We start from the raw sequence: 23594 nt of genomic DNA, 5'->3' as shown, positions 1-23594 counted from the left end.
TTTCTCTACCTCTTTACTCAGATGCAGAGCCCAGAACTACACATAATACTCCAGCTGAGGATTAACTAGCACCCAGTGGAGTGGAACTATCACTTCCTGGCTGGGCCAGACATTGGCACGGACAAGCTGGGTAGCCGCCTTGGGCCCAGACAAAAAGGGGACCTGAAAATGGATTTTTTTTTCCCATTTTCCAATTATTATTATCATTATCTCTGGCGAAGGGGGACCTGATACTAAAAGTTTACCGAGGTCCATCAGGAGTCTAGATACAGTGCTGCTTCCTGGCTGCATCTACATGAGTTGACTGTGCAGTAGCTTGTTACTACCACACAGTAGTGTTGTGTGGCACAAAATGTGATAGAACACTACTGTACAGTAGTAATGAACTACTGTGCAGTCAGTGTCACCTATAAGCTGTTTGGTGATGCTGTTCGGTCATTTAGTGCTTGTGTATGCAAGTACTAAATGACTGCACAGTAGGGCTGTGCGAGGCTTTGGACAGAGCTTCGGATCTGGAGAAGCTTTGGACGCTGCAGGGTCCGAGGCAGCACATCCAGGTTGAAGTGCTGGCCTCGTTCAGCTTCCCAAAGCGCTTTGGAGCTTCCTAAGAGCTTTGGAGCCACCTTGGAGATCCGGTCGTAGGGTATAATAGGGAAACAATAAAATATCTGTAACTTTGTTGTTTTTTGTCTGATTTGGATGAACTTTTCAGGGGTGGTAGACTCTGCAGAGAAAAGGAAGCCTACCAAGTTTCAAGAAGATCGGTGCAGGAGTTTGGGGGAAACAGCACCCCAAATTCTTGAAAGCAAAACTCATGTCATGTCTAGGCATTAGGGGTGAAAACTGCAGGAGTGGTGGCTCTTACTGAGGCCAGATTGAGGTGGAAACCCATTCCAGAGGCCTGGATGGGATCACGGCCATCTGAAGTGGCCAGATCTGAAGCACAAGCCTACTGCACAGTAACAACTGCACAGTCAGCTTCTCATGTAGACATGGCCCCTGTGTCTTATGCACAATTTTCCTGTTAATACTGCCCTAAATTGCAACTGTTTTTTTGGTGACTGCATCATATTGTTTACTCATATTGAGTCTGTAATACCTCATAACCCTCAGATCCTTCTCCATACTACTGCTGCCAACCTATTGTCTTCCATTCTGCACTTAGGTTTTTTTCCCCTGAGGTGTGGCACCTTACATTTGTCTATATTACATTTTATTCTGTTGTCTAGTGCCCAGATCTCCCACTTGCTGATGTGAAGATCTCTTTTAATTTTTCCTGTGTCCTTCAAAGTGTAAGCAACCTTCCTAGCTCTGTTATCTTCAAAATTGATCAGGAATCACTTTATTCCTGCTTCCAGGTCATTAATAAGGAAGGCTAAATAGCACCAGAACCAACACAGACCCCTGTGGAAACCCACTTGAAACCTTCTGTCATTCTGACATGGATTCCTTTATATTTTTTTGCTTTCCACTATTCAGCCCAATTAAATATCTACCTAACAATAATTCTGTCTAGCTCTCGTTTCACCAGTTCGCTTATGTCAAAAGTCTTACTAAAGTCCACCTATATTATCTCCATTGCATTCCCCTCATCCAGACTAATTGCCCGGTCAAAGAAGGAGTTCAAGTTGGTTTGCCATGATTTGTTCTTAATAAATTAATGTAGGTTGCTAGTGATCATCCTCCTTGTCCAGCTATTTACACACTAACTCATAATTTGCTCCAATAACTTCCCAGGTATTTAAGTCAGGCTGACTAATCTAAAATTCCCTGGGTCCTCCTTTTTTCCTGTTTTAAAGATGGGCACTATATTAGCCCATTGCCAGTCCTCTGAGACCTTGCCTGTCATCCATGACTTTGCAAATACAGTTAGCAGTTGCTTTGAGATTTTTCAGGAAGTCCCTTCAACCCCTGGGGATAAAGTCTGTCAGGCCCAGCCTGATGTGCCTTTTACTTATTGTGACCAGCAGCCTTTTAACTTCTTTGTCTGTATTAATTTTCTTAGGTATTTGGTCACATTGTTTTTGTTCTAAATACTGAGGCAAAGTAATCTTTGACAAGCTCTGCTTTCTTTGTGCCTTCTATTAATAAATTGCCTTCACTATTGAGTAGCTCCACAGTTTCCCTGATCTTTCTTTTGATTGACACATATATAGCAGAAGTACCAGTAGTTAACCATGTTAGTCTGAAGTCAAGTTGAAAGCAGGGTAAATTTGTACTTTATAGGCCAACTAAAGTAGATATAGATGTGCGGCACAACTTTTCATTGGCTGAAACTCACTGCATCGGCTTCATATATATATACCTTCCTTAGTCTATAAGGTGCAAATCTACCCTGCCTTTTACATTTATAGAAGCCTTTATCGTCTTTACTATTCTTTGCCTGTTGTCTCTCATTTTTTGCCTTTCCTTCCTGATTTATATCCCTACATGTTCTTACTATTCATTGGTAAACTTCCTTAGTTATGTACTCTTCCTTCCATTGACTGTCTGTTCCCCTTGATTTTGAGGTAGTTATGAAGCTCTTAGTGTAGCCACATTCATCCCTTGTGGTTGTTCTTATATTCCCAGTGTTGGACTAGGTTTCTGTGGTCCTCTAATGCTGCATCTTCTTGAACCCCTTCATACTTCAGTCAGTTTACCCATGGGACCTTACCTGCTGTAGGGAGCCCTGGGTAAATGATTGCCTGTAAATTCTGGAGACTGGGTTGAATGACCTAGGAATTCATCTAGTCCTTTGTTAGTAGAAATTTGAAAATGATTTTATCAAGCAAGTGGAGAGCCTTTCCTTTGCCTGAGTAATTATGTAGACAATGAGTATTTACTAAAAATTATTATCCTGGTGATTTCACTGCTGCTTAATATCTTTTGTCATTCATGTCTATTACAAAATTGATGTGATGATGCAGGTTAAAATGATGTCTTAAATTATTACACTCCCTTTTTTCCAATAAAATTAAGAGACAGAGTTTCTGACAAATGCCATCTGCTAATTTTTCAAAAAGAGACATTTTTCTGATGCAGCTAGTAAGTGCTTCAGCTTGTTCTACTAAGCAATACCAAAATAATCACCATGGTAACACTTTAGGGGCAGTCTTCCAAACAGATTTATTGTGAATGCAGAAACTATACCGTGCTTTCAGGCAAGCAACAAGACAGCGTCTTTAAGAGGTTATTTTGTTACGCTGCATGAATGATGGCTAACAGGCGTCAGAAAGTCTGTTCCAACTTTGTAAGTTACCTATATTAATTTAATTTGTCTTCTTCAGAGGTGGTGGGAAATTCAAGTACTGGAAAATACCAGTGGCCAGTTTTAGCCTCACACATCTGGTGTTGTCGAAGACCTTCTTGGATATATTTGCAGGACCCCTGATGAAAGTGTTATAAAGCAGGGATACTACAGCAACAGCACTGAGTGTGGGCACAAATACTAGGACAATGATGCATTAGACTAGAAAAGGGTAGAGTAACTTCTGAGATAACAGCAGCATTGTTTGACATATCAATTTTCTTTTTTTCCTTTTCTCATTCCTTTCTTCTTAGGAAAACAATGACAGTACAGGAGGTTTCTAGTCTTGTGCTAAATCTCACTGGAAAGTGAACAAGGGTAAAGACAGTCTTATCTGAAATGTTTCAAACCACCTTCCATTTAAAAGGGATGTAACAAAGAGAACTCAAGTATTTAAACTGTTAGTCCCACATAGTCATACTTGTATTTTCCAGGAAGTCCCTTTTTGGCGCAGATAGTTGTGGGAGTTAACAGCTAAAATTTGTACGTAAGCCAGAACTTTGTAAACCAGCCAGCAACTGCTGTGCTATGTAGTTGTATAAAAGGTTATATATGGTTCTTGCTTTGTGTATGGCAAACTGTTCTCACTTAAACATTCATTTAGCATGATTACTTAAGTGAACTATATCAGGCTATTCCGTGGAACAGTAAAATTAACTTGTTATAGAGATGCACTATGTCAAAGATTAATTTAAGCTATATGTGGGAACTCATAGCATTGATTTCCTGTGCTAGTTAAATAAAGCAAGCAAAAACTTTGCCCAGGCCATAGATTTAAAGCAAATTGTGTGTCATGTACCATGCCTAAAATGTTTTTTTCCCCTGTTTTACCATGCTAGTGTACCTTAAGAGAAAAGTCAAAACAGGAAACATACATATGTGCTGGGGTAGAGTATTCCTGGGAGTTTGCTTCTGCTTTTAATTGTACTGTTTGTTAAAATATTAATGGTAAAGGCATGAAGGGGGAATGATGGGTAATTGACAGAATGTTTTAGTATCATTATACATTGAAATTAATAAAAAATCTAGTTTGTCAGTCTGTATGTATTTCAGACCTTGAATACCTTCTCTTCACACATGTCTGAAACACCAGAAGGCTGCTATTCTCTTTCCTTTTACCGATACAATGTAAGTTGATTTTTTTAAAGGACATATTATTTGCAGATGCCTGGAGATGACATCCTAGGGATGCAATGCAACTTGCAGGTCCTTTGTGTCCTGAACATAAATCTTATTTGGGTGTAGATTATTCTGCTGGGTTTATCTGACAAGCTTCTCAGTTTCTTGGTTTTTATAGTTTTGTCCAATAAGGGGTGAAATATCAGGGAAAACATATCTATGACATGAAGGCAGTTTTGCTGTCACCAGAAATTTGTGAATTTCTCTTGTTGGATAAAAAGCAGTGGCTTTCTTGTTCTTCTCAGTCAGTACAACATTCATGCCCTGGATTAAATTCTGATATCATTAGTGTATGTAAATCCACAACAGCTCCCTTAAAATCAAGTTATTGCACTTCTGATTTGTCTCAGCGTAACTGGGATCAAAATCTTCCCTGTTGTCATCTTTTACATCCCACGTTTTGTGCAACCATTCTTTGCCCGGAAAGCTATGTTTCTCCTTGGTACTAGTTTGATCTTTCCTGTAGATTCCTCTTTTTTCCTTTTTAGTACTATTACAACATGCAGGCATCTGCATTTCAAAGTGCTTTTATCCTTGCCCAGTTTCCAAACAATGACAGAAAGAATGGAGGGAAAAAAATTAATTTACGTCTCATTGTAGATACTAATTGCAGACTACGGTGTCTTTCTTTTCTCCCTTTTTCCTCTCCTCTGACGCACATGCTCTATAATAAGCTTCTGTTACTTGGAGCTTGTGAGCCTCTATAGTAAGTTGAAACTGCTACTATATTTACACACTTCCCACATTTAGACAAAGGCTATTTTTAACTGGAGTTCTATTTGTGGGGGCTGCCGACGTCACTTTATGTTCACATGCATCTTGGGCATCATATGCTTGTTATTTTTATTTACTGTGCCTGTGCCAGGTCTGCTTTTTTTTAAGGGAAGAAAGAATGTGAATGTTTCAGCAGGCCAGGCTTTGAAAGCTCTTTTGTATAACAGATACAGATTACTGAGGAAAAGACAACTCAGCAGTGTATCTGGCAAACCCGTTTTTAATGGCTTGGTTCTTTTGTCGGCGTGGTCTAGTCACAAAGCTATTTTTTATTACCACTGAATGTGTTTAAGTTGAAGCGTCTTCAGAAGTATGTTTGTTTTCCTGACATCGCTTGTAGCAGTCATTGTTTCCAGTTGCTTAGTGAAACATATAGAGGAATCAGAAAATTAACATGATCTCAACACTCTCAGACCATCCTTAAAGTGAACAATAGGCAGCTCACTAATACTTTTCTGTTTCTTGAACAGTGGCATGCTTTGGAGCCTAAAACAGAATACATGTTATTTTCAGGTAAACTAATTTTTCTTTTTAATGTCAGAACTCCCCTGAAAAAAGCTGGAAAGGTAAGTCTCTTATCCATCATTCGGTCTGTAATGCAGTAGTAGTACAAATGGTTGCAATGTGAACTTCCCTGTTTTGCTCCAGTGACCTCAGTTTGACCTGGAGGAACTACCTCTTCTGAGGGTTAGAAGTAATTCATTCTGCATGCTGACTCAGGATGCCTGATTCATTTGCTATTACCTGCATCATGTGCCTGGGATTTCGAGGTACTCATGCTTTTGCAAGGAGTAGAGTTACTTCTCTGCACACATACCAACACCTTCTTTCTTTACACGAGGGAATGAATGACTAAAAAAGAGAAATGTTAAGGAGCAATCATTTGATTTTTTCTGGCTGAACACACTGTCTAATAGCAAAGTGGTGGACAGAGATAGATGGGTGGAGTTACAAATAGAAAAGCTGAGTCAGAACCAGACCAGAACTAGGATTTTTTTTTTAGCATTTGAAAAATTATTGGAAAATTGGGGTTGATTTTTTTTTACTTCCTTATTTCACCAGTAACCAGATTTTCAGATTGATTACAACAACCTGAATAAGCTTCTGATACCTGTTGAAGTGTTGTAGTTATCATAACCAAACTGATTTTTTTAGTGTTTCCCTATTATCAGTTCAACTTGCCACAGCTGCTTTTTTCACCACCACAACATAAAATACTTGTGAACAACTGATTTATCCAAACCTGCATTTGTTTGTCTGAAAAATGTAGCTTCTCAACTTTGTTCCCAAGACTAACACTTTCAAATGCAAACTTCTGATGTTAGACTCCAAAGTTTATGTTAAGTGTTCTCAGAAGTGTGGTGAAAGCCACTGAGAAATACACATGCTCTGGCATGCTATATATCAGCTTTTTTAATTAAGTCATAGAGGCCCCATGGCATGATTAAAGTTATTCACATCTTAAGTTGTAACCCAGCCACGCATTAAAGCAGTTAATGGAATTGTAAAACAAGGAACAAGCCACAAAGTTACTCCACAAAAAATGTGTAATAAATTAGATTTGAGGTATTTCGCTTTCAGCAGCCGTGTTTAAAAATGTTGGCTTTTAGGTGTTGACTGATGCCTGGCATGCTCAGATTGAAACCAGTTTTGCTTTTGTCGTTCATCTTCTTTCATCTTTTTTCTAAGTGTGACAGAGAACATAGTATCAGAAAAAAGATACAGAGTAAGAGATACAGAACAAAGAATCAAAAGACCAGTGAAGTGGAATAGGAAGGAAGACATCCCAACTGCACTGTGCACCGTCTCTCACTTTCTCTTTACTCCTTTTTTTATAAATAATATATATAATCTACTGACTGAAATGGATGTGTGAGACCTAACAGAAAGATTCCTGCTGCATTTAGCAGGACTTCTAGTTTCAACTACAGAGTGAAATATATCCTTAAATAAAGAACCAGCACAAATGAATGCACTACTTAAGTCTCACTTAAGCCCTCCTATGCTGGTCCCTTTGCACCAGGATGAATTTCACTTTTAAGGAGTAGAGAGACAAGAACTATCATACTATGCCACTACCTAAGGATTCATATTTGTAAAAGAATCATGTTTTTAGCCTGTATATTATTTGTAGGCATTCCAGCTGTAAAAAAAAAATCTCATTTTTATATATCACATGCATTCCAGCTGAAAAAAAAAATCTCATTTTATATATATCACATTGCCATGTGATAGCTTAAATTGCACAAGAAAAAAAGAACATACAGAAATATGCTTTCGAAAGCAGGATCTCTCCTTCTTTTGCCAAGCTGCAAGTATGTGATATGCACATGGCTCAGCAATGACACACAAGGGACAGCAGCTCTGTATATTTGGCACAAAGGTGAGCTCTCATATGTTTACAAAGTTATCAGCCAGTGACACCATATTCCAAGGACGAATAATAATATGAAAATCATTGAGAGTTACTTTCCAAATCAGAGAGCCCAAAACAGACTTTATCTCTGTGATGGGAGTGCACCCAAAATCACATGTAGTGAAGTAGGCAGCTTTTGTTAGACAAAATGCACATTTATTAGTCTACAGCTATACAATAGGCAGAGTTCTTGGGCCCCAAAGCCCAGGCTAACTCACAGGCAATCTCTGTCTCGTAACAGCCCCAGCTCTTCTCTCTCATGAGTCACAGGCTTCTCTTATCCTGCCTTTTCTCTCTCTTTCTGTCTTTCTGCCTCTTTCCCTCTCCTACTCTTACCTCCTCTGAGAATCTTCTTCTGGGGCAACAGAAATAGCAGGGAGTCTCTCTGGGTGCTGGGGCTGGAGTCTACTTCATATGTCAACATAGGCAAATTCGTTCACTGTTTCTGGATAGCCTGTTCTACTCTTTAGGGCCCCTGTTTCATGTAGACGAAACAGGGGCCCTAAATTAAAGCACCGGGTTTTAAAAAACACTGCTTCAATTTAGGGCTGATTAAACACCCGTGTTGTGCATACACCCTGCTGACTTACCTGCCTCTTTGGTGGGGAGGGGAGGGTGAGCTGCCAGCAGGCAGAGCTGTCCCTGGGCTGTGTGGGTGGGGGCTGGTGCTTCCCACCATGGCAGCTGTGGGGCACCCCAAGCGGCACCTGCCTGCAGGCACCTGGCTTGGGCAGTCCCAGGGAGCACTGCAGCTGTGGAGGGAAGCACCTGACCCCCTGCCCAGCTCAGGCAGGCTCCAGGGGAAGAAAAATAGAAAAAGATCAGGCTCACTGTTTTTCTTGGGTGCAGCTGTTTTCCTGGGCTGCTGCCAGGCTAGCTGCAAGGCTTCTTGCGGAGCTGTGGAGCTGCATGGAGCCCAGTGCTTCACTCTGCGGTTGTAGGGGCAGCAAACTAAAACTCATAGATTTCACAGACATTTGGGCTGGAAGGGACCCTGGAGGATCATCGAGTCCAGCCCCCCACCCCAGGGGCAGGAAGTCAGCAGGGATCATAGGATCCCAGCAAGATAAGCATCCAAATGTGTTTTGAAGGCATTCAAAGTGGGCGCTTGAACTGCCTCTGGTGGCAGTCTATTCCAAACCTTGGGGGCTCGGACGGTAAAGAAGTTCTTTCTTATGTCCAGCTTGAATTGATCACAGTGGAATTTGTGACTGTTCGATCTTGTCATCCCTTGGGCCTCCTTGATAATCTTTTCCAAGACCTTCCCCAGGATAGAGGTCAGGCTGATGTAGTTTGCCGGATCTACTTTCCTCCCCTTCTTGAAGATAGGCATGACATTGGCCCTCTTCCAATCATTGGGCACTTCACCAGAGCGCCAAGAGCTCTCAAAGATCCGTGCCAAGGGCTGAGCTATGATGCTTGCCAGCTCCCTGAGTACCCTTGGGTGTAACCCATCAGGGCCAGCTGACTTGAAGGTATCCAGCCTGTCGAGGTGTTCCTTCATGAGGTCAGCTTCGATGGAGAGCAAGGAATCTCCCTTGCCTGGGCCTCCCTGACCCATAGTGGGCAGGGCTGTCCCATGGGGCTGATGGAAAACTGACGCAAAGTACCCATTTAGCAAGGTTGCTTTTTCCTGGGCATCAGTTATCAGTTTAGCAGGGGTCCAGTGTTGCCCTTGCTTTTCCTCTGGCTCCCCACATATTTAAAAAAGGACTTTTTATTTTCCTTGATATCTGTAGCTAGCTTGAGTTCCTCAAAAGAGTTTTAGTTTGCTGTGCCCCAAGTCATTTAAGGCACATTATGCCGCCAAATTTCCTACAGCTGCTAGAATGAATGTGCAATATGCTGCTGAGGTGTGCAAACACTGACACCATTGAAGCAGTGCCAAAACATTTAGCCCACTTTAAAGTGTCATGCAAACACACCTATCATTTCATCTACGCACAGCCTAATAGACCACTTAGGCAAATACTTGCAGGTGTACTTCAAATTACCATTACTCCAGTCTTTACTTGTGCATAAGCTAGTTAGGAAAACTGCGACATGCAACATTATTATAACATGAATACATTTGACCCAGATACATTAAAAATGGTATTAAGGCCTGTCATACCTTCATTCTGTAATGGTTCATTTACCACCTACTCTACCACAGTGTCTGAAACCCCCCACCCCGCCCCCCCCATATCCCCACCATCGTGCATTTAGTGAGGTGACACATCCGTTAAGTCTTTTTTTTTTTGTTTCCTCAGAGGGAAAAGTGTCCCCACTGTATGACATTGAGATTTGTGAGGGTTTTGTTTTGAGGGATTTGGGAACATCCCTTCCTTCTTTAAGTATTGTCAAATTTTCCAACCTTCCCACAGAAACGGGCAGTCACTGCTATTTGCTCTGGAATCAGGTACTCATATGGTGGCTATAAGTACTAAGCAGAAAACAAACACACAGGAGATGTCATGCTATCATCTGCAAGTATATTTGGTTTTCATGATACCAAATATTTCTTGGCACCTCTCTACTATGGTGACAAGGCTATTAGAAATATAAGAGAAGGCAGAGATATTTCTTTACCTAAAGACAGAATGCTGTCAGTGGGGGGTTTCAGCAGTGTGACTCTTCAGGTTGGCAGCCAGCACTGACATTATGCTATTATACTTCATATCTCTTTTTGGAGGAGAGTGAAAACACCTGTAAGGGCATCAGCAGTTAGGGGGATGTGCTTCTCTAACAGATGCATCATTCATGTCAACAAGGCATGTGAAACATAAGAAAAACTGTGGCCAGCATTTTATACATATTTTTCCTTTTTGGCATATCTGGTGCTTTGTTACTATTAGCCTTGGGAAGTGGCAGATTAAATTTCACTGAAATATGAAACACACAAAGGTATGCAAACCATTGAAATTGCTGATCTGACCTAACTTTCTGGTGCTGTAATTCAGCTGCTGTGGTGGATAATGTAAGAAAGGGGGCTATAACAACATATTGATGTGGAGAGGCCACCCAAGCATGGGCACCAGTTTAGTCTCACTTAAGACCTGTGGATCTTGTTCTGGGCTTCTACTTCTGTGTTTGTTACAGGAGTGTACTATATCTGCAAGTAAGTGGTTATTTCATGGGTAAGTTTCAGGAGACATCACTCAGAAATATCTGGTACAATTGTGGGTGAGGACAATGTGATTGAAATGGAAACAGAAGCAGTGTCCTCATCAGAGATAATATTCTTTATGGCTTGTAATATGTCCTCTTGGAGGGACGTTGGTGTACAGAGATGTAACATCCGTGGTAGCTATTATGGTGTTAGAAGAAAGCTTGTCAATAGAGCCCAGTTTCTATAAAAAAATCTGTGGTGTCTTTTAAATAGGCGGTAGCTCCAGTGACAGTTGGGAACAGAATAGAGTCAGCGTAGCCAGAAACTCCCTCCATGATGGTGCCAAGGCCAGACACAATGGGATTTCCTAGGTTGCCAGGTTTGTGGTTCTTGGTTGATAAGTAAAAGCTGCCTGGCCTGGGTTCCTGGGAGATGGAAGCAGTAATCATCCTCTGTGCTTTCCAAGGTAGGTGTTTTAAGAGTTTATATAGTTTATAACAGGGGTCCTCAAGCTCTGGTCTTCTGGCCAAATGCTGCCTCAGAGCCTTAGCATCCAGCCCGCAGGGCTCTCCATGGGTTAAAGTAGCCAAGCAGGCATGGGAAGAGGATTGGAGTGGCACTTTGGGGGTGTGGGGTTAATTTACAGTAGAGCCATACTCAGCACACCTACTAAAAAGGTTGGCCTCTACTACGGTGAATAAATACTACCTCATCTGAAAAGGACACCTTAAGCAGCATAGTTATCCCTAACATAATGCAGCCCTATCATGGTTTGGGGGGACTCAGGCAAAGGTGCCCTTACATCCTGCTGAATCACTGACGCTACTTCACATAGCACCTGTGATTTGTATCACTGTCTCCCATGCAAGAACTGATCAAGCCCCAATGTTCCCTATCTAATAAAAGCTGATAATGATCTCAGCCCAAGATGGTATGGCTGCAGGCCAGCCTTAATTAGTTAAGTGGTACTGAGCATCACTGATATACTTCTAAAAAAAATTCTGTTCCTATTAAATCAAAACCTTCTGGAGGAAGGAATAGCCAAATCCAGCCCACAGTCTAGGTCCAGTGTGCAGTGCTGCAACCCAACATCCTCTCAGTTGTTACTTGAGCTTTAAGGGTTAGCACAGCTGTTTCTGCATATCTGTACCACTTGTGCTGGGCATGAAGGCCACACAGAGTACAACATTATGGATCACTGGGCTTTCTCCCATACCATCTCTTTCGGTCTATATGGGGACTGCTTGCAAACAAGATCTTCCCACGTGGCTATTCCGCATTTCACATTTGGCCATTTAGGGGCTTTCATCCTCAAGGGAGATGTTTGAAGGCCAGCTGCACCACACAGGGCAAGTTCCAAGTGGCTACGTGTACACAAGATGTTGACTGCACAGCAGCATCATGTGGCAGGATGCATAATGCAATGCTACTGCACAGTACTAACAAGCTACTGCGCAGTCAGCATCACCTAAAACCCATTTGGTGATGCTAGTGCACAGTAACTCCAATTACTGCACAGTCATTTAGCACTTGTTTATAATCACTGCAGAGTAACTAAATGACTGCTCAGTAATGACTGCACAGTCAATGTCTCAAATAGTTTCATAGTTGGTAGGGTCAGAAGGGACCTGAGCAGATCATCAAGTCCAACCTCCTACCATGGCAGGAAAGAGTACTGGGGTCAAACAACTCCAGCAAGGTGTTCATCCAGCCTCCTTTTAAAGACCCCCAGGGTAGGAGCCAGCACCACTTCTCTTGGAAGTTGGTTCCAGATCCTAGCCGCCCTGACCATGAAGTAGCACCTCCTGATATCTAGCCAGCTTGTGACCGTTATTTCTTGTCACTCCTGGTAGTGCTCGGGGGAACAGGGACTCCCCCAATGCCTGCTGGTCCCCCCGACTAGTTTGTAAACAGCGACTAGATCTTCCCTCAGCCTTCTCTTATGGAGGCTGAATAGGTTTGTGTCCCTTAGCATCTCTTCATAGGGCCTGCCCTGCTGCCCCCTGATCATGTGGGTGGCCGTACCTCTGGACCCTTTTGAAGTTGTCCACATCCCTCCTGAGGTGCAGTGCCCAGAACTGGATGCAGCACTCCAACTGTGGCCTGACCAGTGTCGCATAGAGGGAGAGGATCACCTCCTTGGATCTGCCTGAGATGCATCTGTGGATGCATGACAAGGTGCTGTTGGCCTTCCTGACCGCATCCCCACACTGTTGGCCCATGTTCATATTGGCATCAGTAATGACTCCAAGATCCTTTTCTGCCTCTGTACTGATGAGAAGGGAGTTCCCCAGCTTGTAGGTATGCTACTGGTTCTTCCTCCCCAGGTACAATTACCCTGCACTTGTCAGTGTTGAAACCCATCCTGTTCTCATCCACCCACCCCTGTAACCTGTCCAGGTCTGATTGCAGCCTACTCCTCCCTTCTAGTGTATCCACTTCTCCCCACATCTTAGTGTCCTCTGCGAATTTGAACAAGGTGCTTTTTACCCCCTCGTCCAAGTTGCTGATTAAGATGTTGAACAGTGCGGGCCCGAGGACCGAGCCCTGGGGGACCCCACTGCCCACATCCCTCCAGGTCGAAAATAACCCATCCACCTTTCTCTGGGTGCGGCCCTCCAATCAATTAGTGACCCATCTGACTGTGTAGGTATCCATGCCACAGTCTCCTAGTTTTTTAATGAAAATGGGGTGAGAGACAATGTCAAAGGCCTTCCTAAAGGCCAGAAACACTATGTCCACCACGACACCTGCATGCAAGGATTTTGTGACCTGGTCATAGAAGGCCACCAAGTTGGGCTGACAGGACCTGCCTCTAATGAACCCATGCTGATTGCCCCTAAGCATAATCTCCCCTGCTGGCCTCTCGCTGATGTGCTCCTGGATAATTCTCTCAAAAAGCTTACCCAGGACCAAGTTAAGACTAACAGGCCTATAGTTTCCTGGGTCCTCCTTCCTCCCTTTTTTGAAAATGGGAACCACATTGGCCCTTTTCCAGTCCTCTGGCACAATGCCAGAGCACCACGAGTGCTTGTAAAGCCATGCTAGGGATCCTGCAATGACTTCTGCTAATTCCCTCAGCACTCTGGGGTGGAGATCATCAGGACCTGCTGATTTAAATATGTTCAGTTCCTCCAGAAGTTCCCTAACTAGGTCCTCGCTGACCCTAGGCCTGGGTGCCCCTCCCCTGGGGCCTACAGGGGTCCCAGTGTGGGGGATGACCCAGCCCCTCCTCAGAAAAATGGAGGCAAAGAAATTATTAAATAAGCTATCTTTGCTGTCTGGTGTGACGACCAGATTTCCTAGTATGTCCTGCAGAGGCCCCACGTTACCCAGTACCTTCTTTTTACCCCCTATGTATTTAAAAAAGACTTCTTGTTGTCCTTATTCTGGGTAGCTAGTCTCAGTTCCATTTCCGCCTTGGCCTTCCTGACCGCCCCCCTACAGTCCCGAGCAACAGAGGCATAGTCCCCTCTGGAGATGGCCCCTCCCTTCCATTGGGTGTGTGCCTCCTTTTTAGCTAGGAGACATTCCCCAATGCTTTCGGAGAGCCATGGGGGCTTTCGTGCCCTCTTGCCCCCTTCGATCCGTATTGGGATTATCTCCCTTTGGGCTTGGAGGATCGTCTCCTTAAGGAACGACCACTCTTCTTGGACACCCAACTCCCCACCCCGCTGGGACCTCAGTGTCTCCCTGACTATTCTCCTTACCTCATTGAAATCTGCCCTCCTGAAATCCAGGGCTGCTGCCTTGCTGCAGGCCTTTGCCACCTTGTACTGGATGGTGAATTCCAGCAGGCAATGATCGCTGTCGCCCAGGGGGTCGAGCATCTGCAGACCCCTCACCAGGTCATCGCCTGTGGCCAGGACCAGATTCAACAATATCTCCCCCCGGTGGAGTTGTGGATCTCCTGGGTTAGATGGAAGTCCTGTATATAGATGTGCCTAGTCAATATAGATGTTATTATGGGAAGTTACCAGCTTGACACTAACAATGATAATTTTTCTTGTAAATATTAAAAACACTTAAGTGCTTTCTAACCAAAGCATTTTTATTTTTTGAAGTGAAGTGGCAAAATTGGTGGGAACAGAGTGCAGTGGGAAGCTAGGCTGACTAGAGAAGCCCTGTTCATTGTGCTTGCAGAAAATGGGGATATAGAAATCCTACCCTCCCTATCACTTGGTAGACATTGGCTCACCTTGAGTCATTCTATATCCAACCTGACATTTGCTAAGTCAGCCTTCTTTCTTATGTCTCTCTGCACACATTCTTCTGGGCACTACATTACTCATTCACTTCTCTCACCAAAGAGCCTTCTCAGTCAGTCACTCAAGGACGTAGCAATATTGAGTCACAAGTCATTTATGATTGATTACAACTGTTCTTCTTTTTCTGAACTTAGGGTGTCTGATATTGTTTCTGTACCCCATGCTCTTGCTGTCAAGGAACTTTCTTGAGTCCAGAACTTTTATAACCCTCAAGTTATCTGCAGTTCTTAAAAGCGTATCACTGTGTGACATATAATTTACTTTTGTTAATATGTTAAATAAATCCCCATTCCATAATGCAAGTTTTCCTGTGGGACAAACCCTGATTTTCACATCTAATGTGATGGCTTGCATAAGTAAAATGATCAGGAGTTTGACACTTGGGCCAGAAATCTGTTTCACCTACCACACTCATCCTGCCATCTTGCAACCAACAAATTAAAGGGTTACCAACTAAAGTATCCTATAGAGATGCACAGATGTCTCCAAATTCCTACAGTGGGGATACTTAAACAATCAAATCACCCCTATACTTCAGCTGGGTAACTCAGAAGTGGTCACAAGATGCACTTTGGCCTTCCACTAAAGGAAATCAAATCATACCCTTAATGTCAGCATTTGGAAACTTTTGCTTAAATTTTATCATCCAACACTTTGTATAACCCTCATCTTAATAGGCTACCCAGAAAAAATAGTACTGTTTGTTATCAGACACTGGATGTTAAGGATAAGAAACCTGTATTACACCACTATATAAATCAGACCAGTAACTTTGCAGCTCTTTTTTTTTTTTGTCCTCTGATAGTGAAGGCAGATGATTATTTCCTATGAATGGTTATATGACAAGGGGATATGAAAAGGATAGAACTATTCATATATAATACCTGAAGTAAATACTCTGGAAAAGCAAATACTGTAAAAAAAATTTTAAAACACCCTTTTATTCACAGAATATTAGAGCATGTGAGAGTAAATTTTGAGTTCTCCCATCAATCATGTTAATAAACTTCAGTTGCACAAATAATTATAAAAACTAAATATAAATTTTCAAGTACACTAACAAAGAGGTCTGCATCATGAGGAATGCTTGAGGTTGTTTTACATTTGTGAAGAGTGCATTTCAGGAAGTCCTGAATGTGTTAAATGACATTGTTTCCATTTGACATGTTTTACTGCCAAATACGTGTAATACATGAATATGTGTGGTTGTTACTTCCCTTTTGATGAAATATATGAAGTTTAAATTTGCTCTGCTTCAGGTTCTGTTGTGAATGGAAGCCAGTCCTGAAAGGCTGTGCAGTTGGCAAGGTAAAGAATGAATGGCTGATACGCTGTACTATCATTTTTGTGTTAAGGTTTTGGCATGCCAACCTCAGAGAATATGCGTGCATGTGCATGTGAGAGAGTATGTCTGGGTGTAGTGTAAAAGAATATGCTAATTAATATCCATATTGTTTCTTCATAATCACAAGGTAATATGCCAGGTCTTTAATAGAAAAAACCCCCAAACTTTTCTTACCTGGTGTTAAACATTATTGAGGATACAGAATCCATTTCATGTGAATAAAGTAATATTCCATTACCTCTCTAAAGATTATGTGTACACTTATGGTAAAACACCATTTTTCCCCCCAAGTCTATATCCATGTTTCAAATATTGATGTCCTTATTGAAAAAGAAAAATGCTTTGTGGAGTCTGGTTAAAAGGATCCCATCAAGTCTTGTAGGCCTGAAATTTGATCTGTGGCATTGCCCTTTTCTCTCTCCTTCCTCCAGCCACATTCAAAGTCCATGTAACTATAGCTATTCTAAATATATATCTGTCAACATTCATCTCTGGTAAGAGGAAGCCCCACCTCACCCCACAAAGGCCACCAGCTCAGCACTTTCTACTGGGCAGCTTAAGAACAAACCAGGAGGTGCATGTAAAATGTGGAAAGTTATTAGATTGAAACTCTGTTTCAGTCTTCCTAAGGGATCTTAGAAATTAGTGTGTGTGGGAGGGGTGGGGCAGGGGCGGGGTTAGATAATAATTATGAAAAATAATTACTACATTATTTTTAAAAATATTTTTCACATACATTTCCTTTTTAATATGCATCTACTTGGACACAACACTCATCTCTAACCCCACATCTACTATTGCATACATTGCTGTTACTCTTTGCCAGTGTTCATGTGCAAATTACTTAGATTGTACGTGAACAAATGTACTTTTAAAATTGAGTGCAGGATAAGGTCATGTCTCTCTCTCTCTGCTAAGCATTCCCAGGCTACTGCTATTATCATAGAAAAACTCATTTAATACCTGGTATTTTAACGTTCAAGAATGGTGGACTAGCTTGAGGCCTATCAACACAAGTAAGATTTTACTGAGCAGAGCGACAAGGCCAGAAAATTCTACTTGATTTGTGCTGGCATGCCACATTGGAAATACAGTGGGGGAATGGACAGACATATTTTTTGGCCACTTTCAAAATGGGAGAGGAAGCTTCTGTTAGGAGTGTGCATCAGTTTTTATGGCGTAACTGGGCACATCTACATGTGTAGTTATTATAGCTGAATATACTCTGGCTTAATTAGAGTCAGAGTAAACTAATCCTGATGTCACCATCTACATGTGGTGTAAGTGCAGTAATTTACTATGCTGCCAGATACCACTTGTATCTGGTAGGATTATCTGGCAGCTCAGTATATTAGTCTACCATGCCCTAATTGCTTTCACGTGTAGATGGTGATGCTTTACTGTCTGTTGCTCAATAAAGTGTCTTATGTAGACTGTTACACCTGCAGGATCCTATAACAACACAAGTTAGTGAAATTGCCCTGCTTCAACCATGATTGAAGTAGGGTTAAAATTGCAGCAGTTTTGCTAAACTTGTATTGCAAGAGGCTCATATACATGTAACTATCATGTTGTTGGATTGTGGCAGCTTACATCTGTATCCCTTGATATTGCTATGGTTATAAAAATTAAAATTTAGAGATGTTCCCTAAATTAGAAGAGATGGGAATTAGGAAATGTTCCCTCAGATAGGTAAATGAAGAGACAAAATGTCTGCAGAGGCTTGCTGGCTGCTCCATGATAAAAGCTGTTGTTTAACTCTTCTTATTCATGCCTGACTGTCTTTACTGAACCCAGTGAGCTACAGTTGCTATAACAGTTATGTGTCTCCAGACCTTGGGGCAATTCTGATGAGTCCATGTAGGCACAATCCTTGGCTACACAGGCTTCAGAGCTATGTTCCTTAGGAATCAGTCCTGAAGAGCAGTGGTTCTCACTCTTTTTCCAAAGGGCACCCCTCTCTCAGCCCCATCTTATAATAGAAAACCGTTTCAGGGTCCCATCCTGTCTGTCTATAAAGAAAGAGAGGCCATTTGTCTCCTGCTAAAGTATATTTGCAGCCCCTGGTGGTCAATACTTTTCAACTGAGAATGTATGTTCAAAGGTATGGAGGAATGGGCTGGTGAGGGAGGAAGGCAAATGAGGGTTTAGACTCCTGCTAGCACACATAAAACTGCATGGTTTTTTTGGCTAAGCCTTCCCCAGACAGATAGGCACATTTGCTCTAGTATCTCCAGGGGGGGGATGTGAGAACATTTGGTGGCCTGGGAAGCAAGTTTCTATTCCAGTAGCTCGCGTCCGTCAGGCTTGGCTCCCAGTTCAGGAGCAGTCTCTCAGAGAATATGAAATAACATTTTAGACACTAGTCAATGACAGTTCACGCCAGCTGAGGATCTGCCCCACCAGTGCATCCTGTCCTCAGTGCTTCACTTGTGTGAGTTGCTCACAATTATTTTTTCATTGTACAAACAAATATACATGGGTTGGTACTAACAATTTGACCTGTTGTTTGCACAAGGAAAGCGAGCAGAAGACTCCAGGGTTAGTCTGACTTTAGAAGTTTGTGTTGTCATTCAGCTATTTTCTTTTTTTTTTGCTTTGTGAGAGACGGACAATTAAAACCATCCTACTATTTGTAAATTCTCCTTGTGAGGAACACAGCAGATTGCCTGGATCTTCTGGTTGTTGTTCTGGCTTCAGTTTCAGAACTGAATGCACTCCTTCTGCTCCGTCTGTTTGAGTTTTGACAATGCAATGGATAAAGCTGGAGGAAGTCCCATAGATAAGGGATGTCTAAGCTTCTGCTTAATCTCATTTTTAATTGAATTTCAGTTGTAGAACTGATTACTTTTCATTTAAGTCAGTGCAGCAGGGTATAGTGATTTACAACTCTATATATGCAAGGTCTTTACTATTATCATTTAGTATGAGAAACAGCTTCTATTTGCAAATGCTATACTTTTCCCCCAAAGTTATTTATTTTGCATGTCTTTACAGTGCTAAGATACGCATGTGTGGCCAAGAAATTCACTTGTGACTGTACCTGTGGGTATAGGTTATATGGATATATGTGCCTGAAAGCTTGTCTAATGTCTCTCCCAAGTTCATAGATGGACTAATACAAGATATTGTCAAAGAAGCCCTAGCATCCCTCATATTTCCTGGACCATCACAGCCACTGAAACACTCCAAATACTCTATAGATATAGACAGATGCACAGATTAGGCTTAATTAAAAGGGTGGAAGGGATATTTGCCACATTGGTTGGTCCATTATAACTGTCCCCCCCACCTTCTATCTTGTAGCAAATGGAAGCTCAACCATAGTAATTTATCCCTGTTTCACTCAGGGTAAGCTGTCTTGATTTCATTTCTACTATGGGATCCACAAACATGGATCAACTGATCTTCAAGAAGTCATTTCCCTTCCTCTTTAACTTGATATAACTTTTTTGTGTGTCTCAGCCCAATTTCTGTGAACAAAGGGACAAATCCTCCACTGAGAAGTGTGTTCACTCAGTTAAGGATGTTCTCTTAATTGCAGTCTCTTTTTTAGTGTTTCTTGGAGAGCAAGTTCTTATTTTTGTTGGAATCCTCTTTAGACTACTCCCTTATGCTGTCCCTTTAACCATATCTTTTCTTGTACATCAAATTTAGCATTTTATACATGTGTGTCCATTTTACTTCTCCTAAGTACATGTGTAAGTGCTTTGCTGCCCAAGGCCAGAGCTATAATGAACTCTGTTATTATTGTTGAACATACCAAAGTATGATTTTTATGGCATTTTTATGTCCTCACTGACTCTCAGGATTGGCTCTTCCAGTCATTAGAGAATATTTACAATGTTTTTTGAAGTTTCAAAACTGTGGGAGGGTGGATGTGTCTCCCCAACTTCACTAAGAGTTTGTCTGCCACAACTTGAGATGGGAGAAATGATAAGAGTTATTCCCTAAGTGAGGTGTGATATCATTGACCACCAGGTTGGCTGTTAACACTGTATTTAATTTATTGAACACTTGTTACAAAGTCTTAAAGAGCTGCACTTGCTGCTCATTAACCAGGATGCACTACCTTGCTGAGCTACCAGTGATTCCCTTGCCGGTTGCCCTCCTAATTCCCCTTTTGAACTGTCCTGTCTCCTGTCAATTCACTGTTCCCTGGGCTTATGTATTCCCGTTCTGCCTTGTCATCCACCAAGGACTCCTTCCTTTCTTCTAGTGCCCTGAGGGCAAGCTCCTTCCCCTAGGAGCCTGCCTTTTAACTGTGGTAGATGATTTTGTCTTCTTTTTTTCTTCCCAGTGCATAGATCTTTGTCAGCTAGGTCTGGTCAGTTATTGACCTTGCTCTTTCTGTGACCCCTTTTCCCCCTTTCTGCAACCAGAGTTCCACAGTCTTCCCTTCAGACCCCAAGTGACAGGGTTTCTATCTTAACCCTTTTACACAAACATTTGAATAAATGTATGAAATATTAAATGTGTTCCATAAAGGAAGTAAAAGGCATTACACTTCACAACCCACCCTCTTGAGGAGTGGAGTTTGAGTCTTCTGGTACAATTTTGTAATAGAATTATACCTTAAAATTACCTCAGAATTATTAACACAAAAATGTTGCTAGCCTAATTCAAAGTCCTTATTAAGTCCTAACTGGCTGTGTCTATACAAGACCCTACTGCACAATCATTACTGTGTATTCATTTAGTGCTTGTACAAACAAGTACTAAATGAATGCACAGTAACCCAAGTTACTGTGCAGTAGCATCTATGAATGCCTTTTTAAGGATGCTACTGTGCAGTAGCTTAATACTACTGCTCAGTAGCATCACGTCATGGTTTTTGCCACACAGTGCAATTGTGCAGTAGTATTGGACTACTGTGCAGTCAGCGTCTTGTGTAGCCGTGACCGTTAAGTCCTAATTCATCAGTACAATATATAATTAAACAATAATAAAACAAACACTGAAAACTTTATGGTTGTAACCTGCAATCTTTTCATTGCACTAATTGACACTTTGCAAAATCAGGCTGTAGGTATAAAAATAAAACAGCAATACATTTCTGTGGAAGCAAAATTGAGGTTTGACCATTGTGAAGAAAATCTCAGCACTTGGGCATGTTCTAGTGGACAGTGTGTTATACTTGCTGTCCAAATAAGGACCTTCAGAGGGTGATTTTTGTACCTCAGTGTTGGAAGATACTTGCCCACTTCCGAATTTTGAAATGAGTGCTACTGAAAACATATAGCTTACAATTCATGAGTTGCAGTGCATACTTTCCTTAACAGGTACTTTTTATGAAGTATTTATAAAAACTTCTAGAAAAATTGTATTCCCAACCTATATCAACTTGGCAGTTTCCAAACAAAAGTGCTGCTCTCATTAAAAATTGGCAGGCATAGAAAACAGCGATCACCATATAAGTTTCAATTCAACCTGAACCAGGGGTCATGTCTGCCACTTCAGCACTCTGTTGTAGAACACAGTATTTTCTGTAAATCATTAAACCATTAATCTTTGGCCTCCTACAGAAATGTATTAGGATAATTACAAAGTGGCTGGTAGGAATATTTATGTGTTCAAGGACTGATGCTTTTTGGATTGTGGTATAGATGTGTGAGTCTGCGGTCTTTGAATGTGTTATCTGTGCTTGTTTGACTTCTGGGGCACTTTCAACCTTCAGGCCAAGCCTTCACCCCTACACCAGTTTCTGTGAAAGGGGTGAAGGCTTGGCCTTCACCCCTTGCAACATGGAGGGAAAGGATGCAATGACAGTGACAGACTCCTCCCCTCCCAGACAGCATGATGACAGCAGTCTCAGACTGCAATTGCTATTCTGTCTTTAGTGCTGCAATGAGATCCATAGCTGCGCTCCCCTCTTAGGGAATGGCATGCAGGTCAGCTGACCACTCTCACCCCATCCCATCCTGTATTTTGTGGTGGATGGAGGAAAGCCTCATAGATGTTAGGTCTAAAAGGGGAAAGGGACTGATTAATCGCTACCTGGCTTGTAGCATTCCATCAATTTTGCTGTCTAGCAAGTGGTATGTGCCCCCAGGGAAAGAGAGGATTGGATTTGCTCGATGTTGTTAAACAACACTAGCTCACCAGTTCTCAAGACTGCAAGATAAAGAAAGGGACTTAATTCTGCTTAAGACTCTGCTTCAGCATGGAGGAGAAAGAAAAACATCTTGTACTGCCCAGGCAGATAATTTTGTTAAGCTGCCTTCTCAATTACCTGTTTGCTAGGGCACTTTAAATTAAACTTGGTTTAATTAAGAAAGCAAGTCTCTCTCACCCATCGTCTCCTTGTTTCATAATGTTTAAAATATCACAGCCACAAAAGATGATAAAAGTAAAGATTCTTCCAATTCTTCTTCTTTGGAGGTCAGGAGTCACTCGAAAGAGGATTAGGCATGTTTGTTTTCACTCCATACTGAATTCTGAGTATCTCATGACATGCTATTTTATGAAGGAATATATTCCTATCGATTGTTTCAAATGGTCTTCAAAGAGACAAAACTGTGTGACTATAAAATAGTATCTAGAGGGTATAAGGATGAAACGTTTAGAACAATTATCTCTTTAAGGGCCCACCACTGTTTTTTCCCCAAAAGCGTAAATAAAGGATGTTATTTTGATTCCTTTGCTACTAATAATGTAAAAGGTATCGGGGTTATGCTGTTGGAAAACTGGGGTGAGATCAGCGTTAGGCCTAAAATGATTGACTCTGGGTGCTGGTAAGCATAGCTATGGAAACTACAAAAATATTTTTAATGTTATATAACCTAACAAGGAATTTCTATGTATTTTCTCCTTTTAAGGCCACATGATCCACTTTTGATGAGGTTGATCATGTGCAACCTCAGGTGACTACTATTTGTATCTAGTTTATTTTCTAGCCTTCACTTAATTCTCTCTTATTAATAGATATGCTGAAGTTTCAAGGGAAGCTTAATTTTCTGGAAGCCATTTCTCTTCAACTAGCTGTGACACATACCCGCCTGATAGAAGACACTCGCTTTCCCTTCAGAGGGGTATCTGATTTCATCGGGAGTCCTCAAAAACTCTGGCTTTGCAGAGACAGCTGCTCTTTTTTTTCTTGCTGGGAAGCACCATGTACTTACTCCATTTACAAACCCTGTGACCTGGCCAGTTTTCAGAATTTGCAGCTTGCTCATAAATCTTCCTATTGAGATTTATTTTTAGCCAATAAAAATGATCTGAAGTGAAGATAC

The 23594-nt window shown here is 41.7% G+C and overlaps 1 long non-coding RNA gene across 1 annotated transcript; it reads left to right on the top strand.

Moving 5' to 3' along the window:
- The first annotated feature begins 4391 nt into the window (after positions 1–4391).
- On the top strand, positions 4392–23366 carry LOC149864331 (uncharacterized). Its single transcript, XR_016442475.1, has 3 exons — positions 4392–4417; positions 16277–16325; positions 23287–23366. It is a non-coding gene; the product is annotated as an uncharacterized LOC149864331 (long non-coding RNA).
- Positions 23367–23594: the final 228 nt, after the last annotated feature.

Source organism: Crocodylus siamensis, chromosome 5 (genome assembly GCF_052110815.1).
Source record: "Crocodylus siamensis isolate JL-2025a chromosome 5, ASM5211081v1, whole genome shotgun sequence".
NCBI classification, from domain to species: domain Eukaryota; kingdom Metazoa; phylum Chordata; order Crocodylia; family Crocodylidae; genus Crocodylus; species Crocodylus siamensis.
The sequence above is the reverse complement of the archived record's forward strand: the minus strand, read 5'-3'. Positions and strand labels throughout refer to the sequence as shown.